We start from the raw sequence: 20,499 nt of genomic DNA, 5'->3' as shown, positions 1-20,499 counted from the left end.
ACCCGCCCCCGGTGCCACCACCGAGGGTGTGATTTAAGACCGGCTGTGAGGAACCCCCGGACGACCAGGAAAAGCCCCCGCCGTTTCCCACACCGGGGCAATACTTGTAGTGTCAGCAGGGGCTGGGAACGACCCCCCTCCCCCGTCCTGCCGCCACCAGGAACGGTCCTGGGAAAAAGGTTTCCCACTCCCCCCTCCGGAGCAACTTCTGCGGGAATGGGGAATCCTCGCCTCCCCCCCCCCCGCCTGTCTGAACCCACACCCCCCCGGAAGGACAGCGACACTCGGGAACCAGCCCGCCGCAAATCCACGGCTGCAGCCGTGGGGGGGGGGGGGCCCCGGCCCCGCACGACCTCAGCCCTGTTTTGGGGGCCTGCTGGTGCATTCTGTAAGCAGGAGGAGGCAGGTGGAAAAACAGCGTGGAGAAGAAACGGTGGCGCCGCAGAAATACCTTCTCAGAGTTTTCCAAGGACAGTTGTTGTTGCCTGCCCTCTTTGAAGGAACAAGAAGATAAAAACCCTGGCCTAACCTTGTGTCCTGTTATCTCTGGTGCATTAACATTAGGAAGTGAAAGGACAACTGGCTCGGAGGCATACTGCAAACCCAGGCGCTGCTGGAAGCTCGGATTGCGGCCAGAACACCAAAAAGCGCCAGAGCAAAAGTACCTGCATTGCCCAGCCTCCCCGGGTACCAGCCTGCTCTGCTCCTTGGGCAGCCGCCTTTTCCTGAGGCATGGTTCATCATGATTTTGGGGGAGTGGAGGGGCAGCAGGTCACACAGAGCATCCGAAGCCCCGTACCACCCTCAAAGTTACGCGCGTTTTCTCACATTTCTGCAAAACGCACCGATACCAGATGTGGAAGAGGGGGAGCGCTGCTGCAAATGATGATCTGCCCCTCCGCCTCGGCAGGATCAGAGGGTGGGGGGGGTTGGTTTTTTTTTTTTTCTCTGCAGTACCATAGCCTCTTTTTCTCCTGACGCCTGTCATTTTAAATTCAAAAGATGGGAGATCTAGTGGCGATCGTGGCCCAGTGTGTTCCGAGAGATAAAAGTGAACTCTGCGATGGGTATGCTAAGCAGACTGAAGTAATTTAAAAGGTGTTAGATGGGCAGCCCTGTACAGCGGAGAGCAGTTGGGGTAGCATCATCAGCGATCTTTAGAGAGCAGTCCATGGGAAGCCATCAGGAAATGAGGCTTGGAAGATGACAGCGTGGCAAGAGGCATCCCCTCGGCAGCGGAGTTTGCTTGGGCAGTCCACGCGCGGAAGAGGTGCTGTGTCCCGTCCCCCCCTCCGATGACGATCTAGCAACTGGAGATTAATGGGGAGAGATGTCGACACCCTTCTCAGCGCTCCATTTCCCAGTCTGGTCAGTCCAGTAAGAGGGCAGAGCTGAGGTGGCGCAGCTGACAAACCCGGTGGGTTTTATTTTCGAGAGCCTGAGAGGAGGGCAGGAAATGCTGAGAGACTTCTCTTTTTCAGTTAATATGCATTATGACTTTTGCTATCCCCTCACCTACCGCCAACTGCTGCCTCAGAAGTGCTACTGGTCACACTGGGCAGCGAGCAGCGCGCCGGGGGGGCTCCGTGTCGGGGGTATTCGGCAGAGAGAGCTGCTGCTGTGCTGCAGCAGCGAGCACCACGGCAGGGTGAAATGCTTTTCTGAAAGAGCTGCCTGTAGCTCCGCTGTCCCACAGCCTGAGGGCTGCTCCTTGCCACCCCTTTCTGTGCCTCCGGGACCTTTTTTCTACAGTCCACAGCCACACAGTCACCAGGGCCTGCGTTTTCAGAGATAAATTTGTGTCAAAGCAGAGGACCAACCTACTTTGTCAAAGCAATTGACAGCCTAAATCTGTTTTGACAGCCTAAATCTGTTTTATCATCCTGGTGTGGAAGGGTTCAGGGCCAGAGTGAACGCTTCAGTCCCCTCTCTCAGTCACTTTCACTGATCTCGAGTGTGGTTATTTTGATAGTTAAAAAGACATGGTTTTAAAAGTCAACTTTGCAGAACTTTCTGCCTGGTGACACGCTTACATGCACAGCTGAAAATGAGCCAGCATCTGAGGGAGGCCAAGCCACACCAGATGCTGGCTTCTACCTCTTCCTGAGAGCTCTGTGAGAAACCCCACCGTATCCTCTGAGATTACTGCAGTGACGTGGTAGAGCGAGGGCCTGCCCTCCTGGGAGCGCAGCACGGCTGGACTGCAGAGCTCGGGCTTCTCTGGCCCCCTGCACGAGAGCTCCTCCTTCAAAACCAGCAGAAGAACGTTAAGACAAGGGGCCATCAGCAGCAGAGCCGGTGTCCTCCAGCCTGCGTGCGGCATCCCGGCAGGCTCTTCGGGAAGGCGGGGTGCTTGTTTGGGATGCAGCAGCAGAGGTGGGATGAGCACTGCTTTTGGGACCAGAGTGCGGAGTGGAGGAAACAGGCACCCGAAGGCTGTGGTGTCTGGGGGTGCAGAGCAGCCCCTGCCTTGCCAGGGGAGCCGCAGCCAGGCCAGGGGAAGGTGGGAGAAGGGAAAGATTGCCAAGTCCTTTGCCGCACGGGAGACCTAGGGAGGTGCGGCGGTGTTCCTGGGGACCGCACAGGTCTGGGCAGAGCACAGAGCAGGCATCAGATCTTTGCAGCAGGAGGGCAGGGGCGTCGTGAAAAAGCACCCTCGACGTCCACCCTTTGTCAGGCGCTTGGACTTTTAACAGTGCCCCTGGGCACCTAGCAAACGAGATGCCCTGAGGGACAGGTTGTAACCTAACTTCTGCCCTAAGCAGAATGGAGAAGCTTGCTGCCGGGCTGCCGTTTTTGCCTGGAGGAGCAGCTTGCTCAGTTATAAGGCCTGCGTCCCTCTCTCTGAATGCATCCTCCCATGGATATTTTGAAAAGAGGGGCCCATTCTGGCTATGCTGCAAAGTAAAGAAACCAAGAATGAGGAATTTTTAATGAGAGCTCTGGCTGGAAGTGATCGACTCTACTATACAACGCTTGCTTTTCCAGTCTCTCTCGAGAAAGGCAAGAACAAAAATTGCAACCCAAGTCCATCCTGTGCTGTAACTTTTGTGTTTGCTGCTATTAAAACGTTGAAAAAGGTCAAATTGATTCCTTTGCTTTGAGAGTTGCTGGGAGAAGAGGTAGATTGGAAGATAGGAAGTTAAATCACTGAATAGTCTGCTTCCAACAATTGCCAGTGAAGAGGAAAATACAGCTGATTAAGTGAGCCCTTTGCTAGACACAGAAGTGTCCAGAAAATGCATGAAGAAGACAGGAGGTTAAGAAATCCAAGGCTGTCTTCAGGCTCAAAAGAAGACATAGCCAAGGTATTAACTGTTACCTTTCCTAGATTAGGTTTCATGTTAATAACCCGATTCTTTCCTATTGATTGAAAAACAGCGTGGTGGGTCACAGCCTCCGAACACATAATCAAATAAATGCCAAAGTCAGACACTGGGCAGCATTCAGAGTCCGGCTCTGTCCTGATTCTCTCTAGATCAGATGTTTAATACCTACAGAAACACAGTACAATATTCGCCTGCTCCTCCTTGGGTAACTGGTTGATCCCTAGGTAAATACGTCTCTCGGTCGACATGCTAGCACATACGTAAATAGATGCTCCTGTAAATCCCAGCTGCCAAAAGATTTTTCAACTTAACATATTTTGCTTCTAAAGAGATTTCAAATTTTCCTTCGAATATTTATTAGATACATCGTAACATGTGCTTTAGGTAGGTGTTTTAACCGCCACCCTTCAACTGCTTGCAGAAAGGTTTCCTTCCATAGTTTTAGGAACCATGCCAGTACATGGAAGAACATTTAAATAGGCATTTTATCATCCTAATCACCAGAGCCTTTGTGCAGCAAGAGCTATGTATTCACGGCAGATATTCAGAGGAGCAGTGCACTAGCATGGATGAAAGTGTTTGTACATTTTCAAGCCCCAGGCCACGCTGCTACAACCCAGGAAGCTTTTCATCCACAGCAACCCTGGCTAAAATCCTGGTTAGAGGCAGGGGCTGGGGAGGGTTTGGGCAGAGCAAGGTGGGATGCAATCCTGGGTTGCTGGACTCATCTCGTAAATGGGTACTGCAGTTAGGACCTGGGGCAATCAAAGGACTTGCCCGCAGCCATTTGCCTGATTTTCACATCTGCGGAGCCCCGCCAGGAGCAACTCGGATGTTCCCCCCATTACTGTGGACAAGCAGTTGTCTTTTTGACAGGAGAGGATGAAGCTCTCTGGTTGTTTTTTTTCTACCTCTTTTCATATGTGCGCCCAAAACCACTTCCCAAGGTCCCTACATGCCAGAGTAAGTTTGCTCACAGTAGGTCTGCCTTTCACAGTCCAGGTCCAGGAGCTAGCTGCAGCCAAAAAGTCAGGTCTTGCACCCTTCTCTCTCCCTCCCCTCTGCACTGTAGCTCTCTCTGGGGAGCTGAACTGTCAGAAGACAAATCATTTCTAACCCTCCCGGAGCGGCTGTCCTGTGCAATAACTCCCTTAACTGGCCCACGCTGCACCGCACGAACACAAATATTGCTGGGCAGGAGAATGCAGGGGCACGCAGTTAGGGATGGGGCCCGTGGAAGGTGGTGCTGGGCTGTCTGTTGGCAGCGACGTGCCATGCAGGGCTGCAGGAGAGCAGCTCGCAGGGGCAGCACCTGCAGCCAGGTTTGCTTGGACACCAGAAAGGAGCAAAGGACAACGGCTGGACCCGCGTAGAGGTTGTATGTTCTGGCCGTGATGCTCAAAAAGGTAATTCCGTCTCTTGCCAGCTCTGCTCTCTTTCCATTCTTTTGCGGCTCAGGGTTTCCATCACCACATCCTCCCAGGATCCAGCTGCAATGGTGTCTGACAAACTGGAAACACCCGTACCAGGCCAGTGGGACAGGCCTTACGAATTGCACCCTCATCAAGGCGACTCCACAATGGTTGCCCAGCACACGGTTTGGCCAGCCAAGTGCCAGCCTGCCAACCTCTCTCTCACTGCAGCGCTACCTCTGCTCAGCACGGACGTTTTTCCAGGGACCATTTATTTCGTTTTGCCTTCTGCCACAATATGCACAGATCAGGCCAGTTGCTCCCTCCTCCCTGCTCGTGTCTGTCTGTCTCTGCTCTCCCACCTCTGTCGAGAGTGACGCTGCTCACCCTCTGGGCTGTAGTGCTGTACAGCGCTGTGCTGCGTGGTACTGCTCTGCCTAACAGCAGACTGAGGAAAAAAGTCTGTTGACCACTGAGGGAAAAAAAAAAAAAAACCAAAAAAGGAAAGTTTCACCGCATTTGCTATCTGTACTTTACCAGTTATTTTACTGCAGAAGGTCAGGAAGGTTTCTTGCCTTTTCATTTCAAAAATCAACTCCTCCCCTTTTGCTCTCGCTGTGTGTCTCTCGCCTGCACCCAAGCCATTAGCCTCATAGCCTCGACTTACTCACTGGCATAAAATAAGACAAAGCATCTCTTTCTCCTGGAAATCCTCTCAGGCAGTGTTTCAAACCGCCTGGCTTTGAAAAACCCCCAAAGAGGCAGAAGCAGCCTCCAGCTGCAGTCCTGTGCAGCGTTGTCCTGGTTTTGGCTGGAATAGATTTAATTTTATTTCTGGCAGCTGTTATAGTGCTATGTTTTAGGTTTAGGATGAGAAGAATGTTGATAACACACTGATGTTTTCAGTTGTTGCTAAGTAATGTTTAGTCTAAAGTCAGGGATTTTTCAGCTTCTGATGCCCAGCCAGCAAGAAGGCTGGAGGGGCACAAGAAGGTGGGAGGGGACACAGCCAGGACCCAAACTGGCCAAAGGGGTCTTCCATACCATGTGGTGTCATGCCCAGTATATAGACTGGGGGTAGTTGGCAGGGGGAGGCAGATCGCTGCCCGGGAACTGACTGGACATCGGTCGGTGAGTGGTGAGCAACTGCATTGTGCATCACTTGTTTTGTATATTCCAATTTTCTATTATTATTGTTGCCGTTTTATTATTGTTATTATTATCATTATTATTGTCTTCCTTTCTGTTCTGTTAAACTGTTCTTATCTCAACTCATGAGTTTTACTTTTTTTTCCTGATTTTCTCTCCCATCCCACTGCGTGGGGGGGAAGTGAGCAAGCAGCTGCGTGGTGCTTAGTTGCTGGCTGGGGTTAAACCGCGACAGGGGTGAGCAAATCCTGCTCCGCCCCAGGCACCGCTTATCCTTTCACCTCTGCTCTTTGCAAAGCCGGGCACTTCACCCCTCCCTCAGCAGGGAAAGTCACTGCTCCCTAATGCTACACACACACGGACTTGCGAGCTTGGGTGGAATCCATCCCACGGAAGCGTTGCAAAGGGATGGTCTGTGTGGGATGCGAGTAACTCGTACTGGTTCAGCTACATACAGCGAGAGGTCGGGGGTGTTTTCAGTCCTCGCGTTCCTTTGAGAATAATTACCGCACGAGATTGTTTTTTTCCTCTCCTTAGGTATTTTTGGTGTAATTTCTTTTTCTTTATTTGCATTCACTCTAATTCTGCAGGGCGGGGGCTGTGTTTAGAGCAGATGACAGAGAGCTCTGCTCTTTATCATCACATGGCGAATTGTAGTTAACTGGAGACTTTAAGAACAATACAGAAATCTATTTCATTAACTCCAGATACTGCTTACCTCCAATTATACAGCTGTATGAAAATTACTAAGTGTGAAATATAAAAAGGTTGTCTTGTAATTGAAACCTTTTTTTAGTTAAATTTTGAAATCAATAAGAAGAAAATTAAAAAAGAGCGGTTCGGTAACACTTACCCTGTTTGCTCACTATATAGCTATAACCACCATGAAAAGCCATTTACCTTGTGATATGTTCTGCAGGAAGGAAAACTGAAGAATTTCCTTGCTTGCTTGCTTTAAAATATGGTATTTCAGTTACGCACAAGGTGAGGCAACACGTGTGAGCAGAAATACAGGATGCACCACCGAAAGGACAAAACTCTGGTGATCACAGCTGGTGGGCAGGGCTCCTCCGCCATCTCACCGGCAAAAATCACGATGCAAAAAGGCTTCCCCCCCACCTTCGTGCAGCAGACCCTCAACGCAGGGCCTGGCGATGCCGGGGGAAGAGCCGCCTGCCCCATCCGGAAGGGACCGCGGGGCCAGCCGTGGGCAGGCACCTTCTGGCACCCCGGGAGGCAGGACCAGCTCTGCCTGCCCGCACGATGCTCCCTGGGGACCGCTGTGTAATTGCCTGCTCAGCAGCTCAAATGGGAAGAAAAGGCTCATTTTCCACTACCATCTAGCCTCTCTCTTTTCTCGGGTTGGAGATCCTAGCGGGTGATTTGGTGGAGCGGTGGCTCCAGGGATGAAATGGTGTCTGATAATGCCCAGCTGAGCCCAGGCGCGTGGGTTCGGGGGACAATCCTCCTGCTCGCACGGGATGTGCTTCTGTCACCCAGGCTCGTGGCAGCCTCCAGCACAACGGAGATTGTGAAGATGAACCCTCGTATCTAGCATCACTAAAGCGGAACAAAACATTCTTGAGGGGAATTTCCTCACTGCTTTTACAGCTCTGCTCTGATATTTACTTCGCTCATTAATGCCGCTATTTTAGTTTTGTCTCTATTTCTTGCCCTATAGGGCATATATTTTGAGTATAGCAACCAATTTGGGGGGAGTTTTTCAGAAGTTTTGCAGCAAGGCGCATGGGACGTTGTTAACCCCTTGCTTCCTGAGGGCACAGTGCCAGCTGCCCAGGTGGGAGACCTCTCTGGAAACCCAAAGTGTGACAAAGATCGTGCTCTTTGGCAGGGCTGCCTTTCTCTGTTCCTCTCCCTAGCTTTAGGAGTCAAAGAAACCATCCTGGCCCGTAGTCCAACCTCACCCGCAGCACAAGACAGATCGAACTAGTCACCACTGTGAAGGAAGATGCCACCAGCTCTTTTTCTGGCTGTCATGATCTGGTCAGGAGGGTTGTAAACCCAGCTGGGTTTACGCTTTGCAGCTTGGCGTGGGTTATCAGCAGGTAGTTCCCCATCTTTCTGTCTCACTGTCTGGCACAGCAGGACAATATCTGAGGTACACCAGTGGCACACTTTAAAGGAAAGTCTGTCCAAGCCTGAGTAGGGAAGTATAGTGGTACTGGATGGACAGTGAGGGAAATCTACAGGGACAAGAAAGGACTCAGTCTGAAAACTAGAAAGGCTCTGGCATGGAAGACAGAGGGTGTATGTGCCCCTAGCCTGGATGGGCATTTGGGTCAGAGGGCAGGGCTCAACGTGTCCTAAAATCTGCCAGATCTACGTGGTTAGGGCAAAAAGACACCAGCGTGAATCTGGGTGATGACCAAGGCAAAGATCTGTGGAAACTTGCCACTGCTGTTATCTCACTCTCTTGTTGCAAATTTTGCCATGTTTTTTGCTAAAAGTTCCACCACTTGGGTTCATGTGAAACCCACCAGGCTGTCAGGTCTCTGGAAAAAGCAACACATTTAGCATCTGCAGGACTGCAGAGGAGAAGCTACAAGAGGCAGCTCCTGAGCGTGCAAAGCTAACAGCAAATAAGAAGGCTCCACGTTAAAAGAAAAAACTTACTTTGCTAACTACATTACAATTCTGTGGCTGGTGACCTGACAGTTTTGACTGCTGTGGGTTGTCTGTACCACCTTACCCACAGGAGTTGCACTCAATACACAGCAAATGTTTTGATGACTACCATGACTAGAGACTTCAGGAGGGAGCACGGGCATCTTAGAGGATAGAGTTGAGTCCAGCCCGTCCATGCCTGTCCTCTTCACCACTCAGCCAAGAGGCTGGCACTCCCAGCACTGTTAGGAGGAGAAGACATCTCACCCACCCCAACCATTCTCATTGCCTCACCAGCAAGGAAACTACGTGCTCCAGACAGACAGACAGAATATGAGCAGGACAGCTTCCCCCCGACCCCAATCCCTCCTCAAACCCGCACTCACTAACTAGCAAATATTATTACTACCACAGGAACTAGAGGTCTCGAGCACAGCCTGGCTCCCCAGTACACCAGCAGCTATGCAACCTTCACCACTAAAGACACCTTACACACATGCTCCTTTTCCTACTGCTAGCAGTATTGTTTTTTTTCTCTAAAAAAAGAATACCACTTGTGGGCCGTCCATCTACATCCACGTCTTTTTAAGAAGGAGTCATGGTGAGATAGCAGAGACCTGAAATGCAGATCCTCGTCCTGCCTACGTAAGCCACCTGGATCTCATACTAGTTAATTATATCAACCTAGTGAATCCTACCCTGCAGCTGGATGAAATTCAATCTAACAACTTCATTTGCTCTGGTTCAATACTGGCCTTTTAAAATACAAAAGTCTAACTGCAAACTACAGTCTTTAATCCAACCTTCAGATCATGGGCCTGAAATTTTAAAACCACACAGAAGAAGGGTTTTTCTACTTGCTGTATTTGCTATCTGAATATTGCAAATGATTTTAAAAACAGAGTTGTACATGTATATCAGATATCATTTGAAGTAATGAGTGTATTTTTCTAATCTTCCCAATGCCAACCTAACAACCCATTTCCAATATCATGCATAATAATTAATTTGTTTTCTGTATAGTAATAAGATTAACAACTTCACATTTACACGGGGTACTGAGTTATGATCAAATAAAATATGTTCTAATGAGAAAAATTGGAAGTGGCAGCAAATCAATGTTCCACTCAGCAATCCAGGTTTATGTGTGTTTGTCTATCTTTTCTGCATGTGTTTTTGTCAAGATTCCACTGTAAACAAGATAATTTCTTTCATGTTGGGTTAGCCTGGGTAAATATGTTTAATGAACAACAAATACATCGTAAACATTGAAATAAATCTAAATACCTCAGAAAACATCCTGGAAACTATAGGGTGCTTCAACAGATACGGTATACTAAATATGAGGCTACACTGCATGAACTCACCACACAGGGAAAGCTAACATCAGGCACAGCTTGATTTCAAAATAGTTCTTAAATGCTTTATTTTAAAAGATCCACCTCTATAACATGTATATATCAAAGAAGCTTCTTTTTGTCAATAGGACTGGAAATTTTGCCTTTTTTTAAGTAAAATACTAGCAGAAATCAATGAATTCTAACTGAGCAAGACAAAGATCAGAGGGATTTCTAGTTCTTTCCAGAAACTGATACTCATAGAACAGCCAGTGCTAAAATACACTGCAGTGACTGTGCGAACCTAAACCTCCAGGACTGATCCTAACCATCCTTTTTCTAGGACTCCCACTCAAGCCCACGCCTCTCAGACAGTGCAGTAACAAGGTGACCAATCTATTTCTGCAAAATATGTGAATGAATAATTTCACTTGAGCATTTATGTACTAACACTTACGGCATCCATCTGCCCTCCCACTAATAGGGAATTTGATACCAAAGAAGCAGCAGGTCTCCACAACTCTTTTATAGTCTAGCAAGCCATGCACTGCCTGTTGCGATACGGTTAGGGTGATACTTGTAAATCTCTTGAACACAAACGAAGCCCTCTATTACTAGGCAAAGCCCTTACATCTTCCTGGGGCAGGACGCTCATGGAGAGTGAAGACACTTTATTCAACACCACCACAGCAGAGCATATTTCCAAACTGCCGGGACAGAGATAATTGCTAGCATGTCATCATCCCAGGCAGGACCCGCTCAGAAAGGGGAGCTGGGGGGACCTTGATCAGGAAGTTTCTCTGATCATACCTCCACCGAACTGCAAGGGAAGGTATTCTCCCAGCCAGTGGCAGGGATTTTGTACATTATCCTTTAGCTCCTGCGTGCTACAAACGCATCCCTCTCTCCTCCCTGATTCTCACGCCTGATTTGCAGCCTCTCCTCCCTCCCGCAGCCGGGCAATTCACACCGGGCGCAGGAGAGCCCCTGCCCAGAGGCAGACCACGGGTCCACGTGGATGCTTGATGTGGCTACAGCTGAAACGGTGGGAGGAGAATAGAGAGGACTGACACCCACGGGTGTGATGTGCCACCCAGACATCAAGACCTGAATCCCCTGGGTCCTGTAAGCGGGACGGGTCCTGCACAAGAGGGACTGAATCCACTATCGTGTGCTCAATCAGCACCGAATTGCATTTTCCACCTCCATGGGAATGTCCCTGCGGCCGTGGGGCTGCGCAGGTTCCCACACCCAGGCAGGTCTGTCCCCTGCCCTGACAGTGGCCCTCCAGCTGAAGACACCTTTCCTTTCGTTCTGTTATTCCTGGGGCCATGGTGATATTTGATGAACACATTTTTTGCCAAAGCCCTCCGTGTGCTAACCTGTGGACCAGATCTAGTCAGGGACACGGGCAGGAGGTCCAGTGAGTGAACCCAGACCCGGGGAGGTCTCTGCTCCCCTGATGTCCAGCACATGGGAGGCAGAGATGGGAGTTCCCTCTCCCATCATCTCCCATGGCTCAGGAACCACCACCGTCCAGCTGTCATAAATGCTGGCAGCTGCATGGATGCTATGGGGAATCTGCAAGGAGCATCACAGCAAAGCAGACCAAAGCCTCTTGCTACCAGAAATGCCTCCTGGCCTTGCTGAACGGGTGAGCAGGGTAATGGGATATGAACATCTGGGTCAAATTTCCAGAACAAGCATTTGCAGCACACCATCCTGCCTTGGCCATGGTCTTGGGCAGCTGGGTGAGCTGAGAAGGAAGGGACACAGCACCTAGGCAAAATACTGGGTTACAGCCTGCATGTCCCCTTTGGACATCTGCTTTACCATGGGAAACAGTGCCAGCACGACCGGGCAGGGTCCGAGGGTGGCTACGGTTTGCCTCAGCGGCCAGCCCAAGCATCGCCAGCAAGGCTCCGAGACCAGTCTGGCCCTAACTGCTGGCTGGAGAATGGTGAAAATGAAGCAGCTATTAATAGCTTGTTTGTATAGTTTCTGGTATACACACACGTTTCCTTGTCTAATTATAGGTGATTCAAGCTTCACTGCCTAACTGAGCAGGGCCGTCACTTCCCATAAGATCTTCAGTTGCTTACACCTTCACACCAGATTTTGAGAGTTTGGGCTGAAATTTTCCACACCATGTATATGACTCAGACCATGCTTTGGGTTTTTTTGGGGGGTGGTGTTTGTTTCTGTGTTTGTTTTCTGAAAAAGCTTTGATAAAAAGTAAATGTTTCTCAAGAATGTAACAATCATCACTGTATTCCTACCACAAATTTTTTTTCAGAGCACCACTTTAACCAGTTATTACCACAAGAACATCAGACTTTTGTGATAGGGGAGTCCTTGGGGTTACACATCTACTTTTCTCTGCAGAAAGCCATACATGTTTGGGGACACAGTGAACTGCTGGTTCGTATATGATCAGCAGAGATTAGGCAACTGGCTGCTCAAACACCCAAATTTCCATCTACATTGAGCGGCATCTTGTCTTCCTTCCATTTCCTTCCTCTCCTTGGCCCAGCCAGGTGTTGGTTTCATAAGGTCAATGAGTAGTCTGTTTCAGCCTGGTCTGAACAGGGCGTCCTGGAAAAGCCTTCCCCTTTGGCCTTGGCTTTGGCCTCCCAGGGAAAGAAGGGAGGTTCAGCAGGTCGCCCAAGAATTGGGGTCCTTTCCTAAACACCAGTACTTGACATCAGGGCTGTCATGTTCTATACACACAGTGTAGCTTGTCTGCCCACTGACGAGCAGCCAGTCTGTCTCTCCAACACAGGAAAGACATGCCTAGGAGGTTTTCAGTGACATTTCTTGCCTACTAAATGCAGGGGATTCAACTAAACAGACCCACTATTTGCTTCCTGCAGCTGCTCCTAGAATTCTAGAACCAGAATAATTTATGTTGGAAAAGACCTTTAAGACCATCAAGCAGAGACACGTCCTCTCCATCACCTTTCTCCAGCACTGCCATATGAAACCCTTCCACTTGTGCTATTCTAGACCACCCTGCTCCTAGCAGCGTGCAATACCTGGACAGGCTTGGTAGCCCTAAGAGATCAGCAATTTTAGCTAACTACATTGCTGAAATAAGTAGCAGCTCAACAGGATGCTCAACAGGATGTTGAGCTAGTTATCTACTACTTACTTCAGAAATGGAATTAGCTAAAATTGCAATGTTTAAAATAGTTCCACAAGCATCATCATGACCATGATGTTCTTGTGCTGGCAGATGTGTTTACCACCCTTCTTCTCATCAGGTCAGGGGGTGGCTGCAGCCCTGTACCTCCTGATACCTCCTGCCAGAGCAGCAGCCGTCGCCGGCTGCCTTCCCATTGCCCTGGCGCAGAGCAGAGAGTTTTGCCTCCCCAGCCACATGCTGCCCTGAGCAACTGCCTGCTTTGCCTAGGCTTAATACGTCCCATTTGCCTTCACAGGAGACATGGTGTTTTGCTCCCGCAGCGTCCCCGGGGATGTGCCTCTATAGTCTCTACAGCAGAGAGCAAATACCCCGAGGCAGCCACAACCGGACCCCGGGCAGAGCTGCTCTCACATGGACACTTCACCACCACAGAAATCTTCTCCATGCCCAGCAGACCCACTTACACACCAGCTTTCCGCATTTATCACTGGCACAGACACCGTGAATCCAGAGATCGTTGGTCACGAACGCCGAAGACTATGCCCAAGTATTGGAGTCTGGAAATACCGTCGGGGGGGCTGCCCCTGCCATGTGCATCCCTCCTTGCAGCTGGCAGGAGCTCTCCTGGAAGCCCATCTCTGTAGCCTAAGGCAGGAGGAATGAAGCCGGGCTAAGGCTGACTGGACGCTGTTAACGGCACAATTCCTGCTCCGTTTGTCCTCCTGAAATGAAAAGTGAAGGAAAAGGCAGTGGGCTGTGAGGTGGCCTCGTAGTTAAAGTTGCTGCATCTGTTGGCTGTGGCAGCGCATCGGCTGCCGCATTTGTATGCGGCACTGCTCAGACTACTTTGGGCTTGTTTTGCCTCCGCACTGGCCTTACTGGCTGTGTTACCCCTATTTGCTGTACACCTCGTGCGAGACACCTGGGGTCTGGCCCTGTCAACAGCCAGCTGCTCCTGAACGCCATTCAAATCAAACATCGCTTCGCAAATGCCCAAGGGAACGATAGCTGAGCTCTGCAGGGTGCTGCAGGGGGTCGGGGCCGTGGGGACATCTCCTGGCATGGCTCCGTTCTCCGTCTGTAGACCCTTGTGCGTGGGGAAAGCAGATCTGCGAGTCTGCAGAGCACGCCTAGAGAAACACACAACCCGGCAATGCTGACCCCAGCAACTCCTGCGACTCTGGCTAGGGCTGATCTGCAGCTCGGAGACCATCGCAGCGCGGTCCGAGGGTTTCCCCTGGGTCCTGATGAGTCCACGCTGCAGCAGTTCACGTGCTGCGTTGCACTGGGGCCGGTCTGGTTTGCTCTGCATGAGCTGCTATTCCACCTTTGGCTGCAGAGCAGACAGAGCACCCTGCGGTGTTAAATATTGAATGTCTGCAGGAACGGGCTTGGGAGTGAGGAGAACCTGAGAGCTAGCTGTGTCTTCCCTAACTCCCAGCATCATCTCTTCTGGTCTGCCCATTCTCAGAGCGAGATAAGCAGTTCTCTGGTGGGATCTTCTTCCCATGAACAAGCACCACGAAGGCCACCAAGAAGAAATACGGTGCTGGGAGCAGGTTCTGGAGTTGCATGGAATAGGATGTGTGGCTTCCATCCCTAGGTGCTGCCTGATGAGGTCCAGCTGTTCCGGAGAGCCCCCAAATAGGAACCCCTACATCGCTACCCCTCTCTTTACTGCCAGCTCCTTGCAGAGGCTGCAGTATCCACTCAGGGGTGGGAAGGCTGGATGTGGTCCATCCTTTTGCAGCTGCACCTCCTGGCTTAGCCAGGGCCCAGCGCCAAAGCAGGGGCTGATGTGGGATACAGAAAACAGAAGAGGGGTTCACCTTGCTGCAGAAGCAGCTATGGGGTAAGCTGGAAAACTTGCTGGGTTTAACTGGAAATCCTTGTGCGCAGGAGGAAGGTAAACTGGACTGCAAGAAGTAAGCCTCCACCCACGCAAGAGGATGAGGACTCATTCGAGCAAGTGGATTGATGGTATTTCTCCCAGTTCTGTGACAGAACAGGTAAAATCTCCGCTGCTGCTGTTCCCAGAGAGGGAGCGAGGTGAACAATCACGAATCTCTGGTAGAGAGGCAGAGAGACCGCTTGGTAAACTACGTGAAAGCTTGTGACGCAGCTGGAGTCACCCTGGGGTGGGCAGCGCAGACCCCCCTCCGGGTGGGTGGGCTCCTGCCTGTGAGGATATGGAGCAGGGGGAAGAGGGGAGAATTTGGTGGAGGGGGCTCCCGTGGTGACACCACGCTGAGATGTCAGGTGCTGTCAGGAGAGTCCACTGGCTCCGTGCTGCCGTGATGGGTCCCATCCTGCCCTTCCCCGCTCAGCCCAGACAGGGATCAAGGGAAGGGGTACAGAGAGAAGCCGCATGAAGTGAAAGGACTGGAAACCTCGTGGGCCCAGGCTGCATGGGCTATTTCAGTTATCAAGGAGATTGTGAGCACTATCTGTAAGTGCCTTCTTGGGAAGAAGAAATTTGACAGAGGGGTCTGTGCGGTGCAGCAGCCAAAATTAGAGCATGACCCAGCATCTGGAGCAGATGCCAGATAAACTCAGACTGGAAATAAGGTGTACAGTTCTGAACAGAAAGGGCAATTCACCACCACAGTGATTTACTGAGTGGCACTGGAAAACTTTAAAGGAAGACTGATTTTCTTGTGCATTACATTTTTCCCCAAACGGGGTGCTATCATGGTTTAACCCCAGCTGGCAACAAAACCCCACGCAGCCGCTCACTCACCTCCCTCACAGTGGGATGGGGGAGAGAATCAGAAGGGTAAAAGTGAGAAAAGTCGTGGGTTGAGATAAAGACAGTTTAATAGGGAAAGCAAAAGCCATGCGCTGAAGCAAAGCAAACCAAGGAATCCATTCCCCACTCCCCATGGGCAGGCGGGTGTTCAGCCATCCCCAGGACAGCAGGGCTCCATCACGCCTAAGGGTGACTTGGGAAGACAAACGCCATCACTCCAAATGTCCCCCCTTCCTTCTTTTTCCCCCAGCTTTATATGCTGAGCATGATGTCCTATGGCATGGGATATCCCTTGGGTCAGTTGGGCTCAGCTGTCCCGGCTGTGTCCCCTCCCAACTCCTTGTGCCCCCCCCAGCCTCCTCGCTGGTGGGGTGGGGGGAGAAGCAGAAAAGGCCTTGGTGCTGTGCAAGCACTGCTCAGCAGTAACAAAAACATCCCTGTGTTATCAGCACTGTTTTCAGCACAAATCCAAAACATAGCCCCATAGTAGCTACTATGAAGAAAATTAACTCTATCCCAGGCAAAACCAGCACATGTGTTTTCATCAATTGCTATGGGAGCTACCAGGAAATCGTTTAGGGGAGCTGCATGGTCTGCATTGTCTGGGTCATACCTCCTGCTCATGAGGATTCTTCCCACATTTTTAAATACCAAAATGTCTATAATGATCCCCCAGAAACAGAAGGTGGCATTTCAGGTCAATGCTAAGTCAGCCAGCAGCAGACATCTATCTGTTCTGTGGGGCAGCATCCGAGGAGCAGCCTGTTCCCTCACTGAAGGCTGCGGTCCCGGCACTTGCTCGGTTTTCCATGCTTGCCTCCCCTCATCTCACAGCAGGGAGGCACACTTCAGAGACCTCCTGGAAGTTTTGTTCCTGCAAGCATTAAAAATATCATCAGCCTAGACAGAAAGACTCTCAGGAAAGCAATGTTAGATGACACCAAGATCTCGGTGATAAAATAACCAGCCGGGAATATTACAGTACTGCCTTTGTGAATGAGGGTATTTACCAGCCTATCAACCCAAGCTAAAGTCATCGCTCCTTCTGCTCACCTTTCCCTCAAACCCTCCTGGTAAAGGGAGAGACATGGACCACGTCTTCAGCTGGCACAGACTGACTCTGCTCCAAATCTGTGCTAATACCCTTGTTTACATATGGCCTGAAACACACTTAACGCTAACAAGTAAATAAAAGCCCACAGTTCGATTTACTACACAATTACACTTGCAAAATAAGAAGGAAAAATAAGCCTGTATCAAGCATTGATACGCACATTTTTTTCAAGCACAAGTGACATGTGACAATGCGGATTTGCCCTCTGAGATGTCAGAGTTTAATGAAGTAGGAGAAATCCTGCAGAGAGTAGCACAGGACTTAGATTTCTCCTGATGAGGATTAACTTCATACCCCTGTTTGGGAAAACAAACATTTTCTTAGCTACATGGAAGTTGCCCACTAGCTCGGGATAGCCTTTTACAGTCACTGCACACATTACTTTCTCTTCTGCTGGCCTGCTGCTGATGACAAAGCACATATTCGTATCTGAATGTACAATCCCATCGGTAACAAGGCCCTGAGGTCCTTGCAATGATAGCCTGCTTCATGCAGAAGGTCCAGCGTGTCTTTCTTTCTCAGGCAAAACAATTCATGCTCCCATTTACATCTTTTTCTGGACCTAGTGAAGAAGATCTGCAGCATTGTGGAGTGCACTGGAGGGGAACCTGTGGTTATACAGTAGCTCACTGTAACTCATGCTTATAGTGAAAGGCTGTCTTGCCCATTGCTTCCTGGACCAAATGTGCAAGACGGTGATCTTGCCGCAGCCTCGGAGCATAGCTTAAGCATTGCCGAAACTACTTGGCTTTGGTTCATTTCCCAAAAGAGACTCATTCAGATATTTCACATTAGACTGGCTTCAGCAATAGAGTGGAGGTACTGCACGCAGATTCTTCTCTGCTGCTGCCAACACTTCTGATGGCAGATACCACCAGAGGGACAGCATCTGCTCAAAGGACTCAGTGGCTGGATGCAGTCTGGTGCGCTCCATGGACCTGACGGTAGTTATCTGGCCAAAGTCCCAGTTACTGCGTTTCCCAGTCAGACTGATGTTCAGGCGGGGAGCTGAGCAGAGGGGGTAGGAAGAGAAACACATTCACTCTGGGGGGAGAAAGTGGCTTTCCTGGGGCAACTCCTCTTCAGTCTTCCATGAGGCTTCCCTTGGAAGTCCCTGCTTAACCCTTAACTTCAGAGCCTCCTTACAGAAAGAGGAAAATGGTCCATCACCTTCAAAATAAATGGGTGAACGCCGGCAGGTGGTATACACCCGGGAGGTGTGAACCTCTTGGACTGAAGGTGCTTGTCTGTCTGCACAAAAGACAACAGCAGACTTTCCACTGGCTGTGACAGATTTTGGACAGGGGCTGCAGATGCTCTCAGAGCCCATGAACTAGGACTTCTGTGCTGGCCATGTGGCAGGCCCTCGCAGCAGCTGCACACCCTGTCATCAGCCACCTGGTTGCAAAGGTGGGAATTTAAGAGCATGATAAATGGCCACTTCATAAAGCAGTCCTGAAACTCTTAGCGTTGTGTTGTGTCTGTGGCTTGAATTGCCCTTTCCAAATTTGCTCCCGAACTGTCTCCAGGAGTAAAAGTTCTGTGCTGAAAACCAAGCCCAAGTGCCATCATATTTATTCATGCCAGTGAATTTTTAGCAAGAACATAATCAATCAGCAATTTCTCCATAGCTAATGGAACTAACGAAGTCTACAACTTTTTTCGCTATATCCCTATCTGCCTCATTCACCCCAATAAACCCAGTTTCTTTCATCACATCTCCTCCGGCTTTCTGTGCAACTTCCTCTCCACTCCCATGTCCCCAGCATTTCACAGCTCCTGTTTCCCCAGCATCCTTCGACAGGACTCCCAAACCCACCCTCACCCCCTCTAACTAGCACTGATCAAGAGGCAGTTTGTGGTCTAGCTGGTCCTAGACCATCTCCAAGCCAGGAGGCCACACAGACCCTTGCTGAGCCCACTCTGGAGCCCTATGACCAGTGAGGATACTAGTCTGCCTCTCTCTTCTCCACATAGATGTTCTTTTTCATGAAAAGCCTGTGAGTTCAATTCCTCTCCAGTTCCTCACCACTCTGGTGTCTTTGACCAGAGCTGGTGGCCTGTACAGCACAAGCTTCTGGGAGGGTGGAGAGCAGGACAGGAAAGAGGAGGAAGCAATGACTGATGACCCAGTTGCATAACTAATTTTTTAGGCAAATCCAGCTAAAAATAGTCCATGGGTTGTTTTCCAGTATATGTGGAGAGAAGTCAGGCCTTTGGCCTCTCTCATGATTTCACTGTAAACGGGAATCCTGGCTGACCAGGTGGGTTCCTCCTATAACCCTGTGGATGCTCATGGACTCCTGACATGCATCCAGGCATGGTGAGCAGCAGCTCCAGGACGTCTCTCTGCACAACCTTAAGAGCTCCTTGGACAAACACTAAGAAAAACTCCAGCAGGGAGGTCTGTCATGCAAGAGCTGAACAACCTCTTGCTCTAACCTTCTGCCTACCAGAGAACAGGGTCACAGGACAATTCAGGCTGGAAGGGACCTCAGGAACTCTCTAGTCCAACCCTCTGCTCACAGCAGGGTCAGCTGTGAGACCAAACCAGGATGCTCCAGGCTTTACCCAGCCTGGTCTTGGAAGCTCCCATTGATGGAGACTGCACATGGTCTTGTATCATTTTGCACCAATATTGGCTTCTGTTACAGCACAGGTCCCTGAGATGGGGGCTGACAGCAGAGGGTGGAGCTGCTGATTTGCCTCCAACCAGGTGACTTTCAAGAGCTCCTCTTCTTTACGTATTTGCGATCAAGACAACCAGATCAAGCAATTTGGAGTCCTAGGTGGATCCTGAGTCATGCCCTTCCTCTTCTTTTTCCATGTACATTATGTCTAGGCATATTAATCCTCCCATAAGGGTCTGCCATTCTTACATAGTAATTAATGTAGAATAACAAACTTGTAAACTCTGAGCAGATTTGATTTGGAACATGTTGATATATTTGGCACCAGAAACTGGGTCACTGATTATATTCCCTGTGTGCATCTGGTACTTGTTGTTCACTTTCTGCTACCATGCCAGGAACACAGGTGCTAAAAATTGAACACTGTTGCTCTGGATTTATGAGTCTATACTGCATTCAGTCCACAATGTCTTAAACTTAGCTTTCACCTTTTGATAGTGCTATTAGGCAGAATTATTACTTTTTAAGGTTGTGCCTTTTCCCTATATCCCCCCAAAAGGAAAGAAATCTTCCGAACAGATCCATGCATAGGCAGAGAATGAAATAGAGAATTTAATCATAATGCTTGCGCATGGCTTTCAGACTGACATCTGTACATTAAGAATATGTAAAAATACCAATTTCATGCTCTGACAACTTATTCTGCATTGATGGGGGATAATGGGGATAATGCCATGGGAATGCCAAATGTCAAAGCATTACATAATGCAAAGCATTCACACACTGTCTCCTGGGCCATCACTGGTGGTTCCTTAAGGGAAATTTTCCAGAAAGAGGAGAGAAACAGAGACTGGGAGCTGCCAAAAGAAAATGGAAATCATGAAGTCAGAGTTTAAAACTATTGGCAGTGCAGCATCAAGTCTTTGAGCACAGAGTCTTTTCTGGCTCTGAGTTGTCCCTTCACTTCTGTCAGAAGAGGAAATTCACATGTGTTCATCTCAGAAGCTGT

This window comes from Haliaeetus leucocephalus, unplaced genomic scaffold (assembly GCF_000737465.1).
Source record: "Haliaeetus leucocephalus isolate CR32 unplaced genomic scaffold, Haliaeetus_leucocephalus-4.0 Scaffold210, whole genome shotgun sequence".
Lineage (NCBI taxonomy): Eukaryota > Metazoa > Chordata > Aves > Accipitriformes > Accipitridae > Haliaeetus > Haliaeetus leucocephalus.
This window is presented reverse-complemented; position numbering follows the sequence as displayed.